This window comes from Somniosus microcephalus, unplaced genomic scaffold, assembly GCF_052327205.1.
Source record: "Somniosus microcephalus isolate GS21.2 unplaced genomic scaffold, FLI_Smic_1.0 unresolved_chr5, whole genome shotgun sequence".
NCBI classification, from domain to species: domain Eukaryota; kingdom Metazoa; phylum Chordata; class Chondrichthyes; order Squaliformes; family Somniosidae; genus Somniosus; species Somniosus microcephalus.
The window spans coordinates 8,678,992-8,679,269 of record NW_028225183.1 but is presented as its reverse complement, the minus strand read 5'-3'; positions in this window follow the sequence as shown (position 1 = coordinate 8,679,269).

The window sequence follows — 278 nt, the reverse complement described above, 5'->3', positions numbered from 1 at the left end:
CATCAGCCACATCGAGAAAAAATTAAAAGCTACACCGAAATAACACCCTCCAACTCGGCTACGGTCGGCCATGCACCCCGCTTAGCGAGTATAAAGCCGGACAACACTAATTATAACCAACCGCAGCCGCAAGTTGAAGTGGCAACTCATTAACCCAATTGTTTTTGGGCAGCAACTCATTAACCAAAATCTTTAACAGCAACTCATTAACCAAATTATGGCAAGGCGACTCAGAAATAACAGCGAAATAACAGCCTCCATCCCGGCTACGGTCGGCC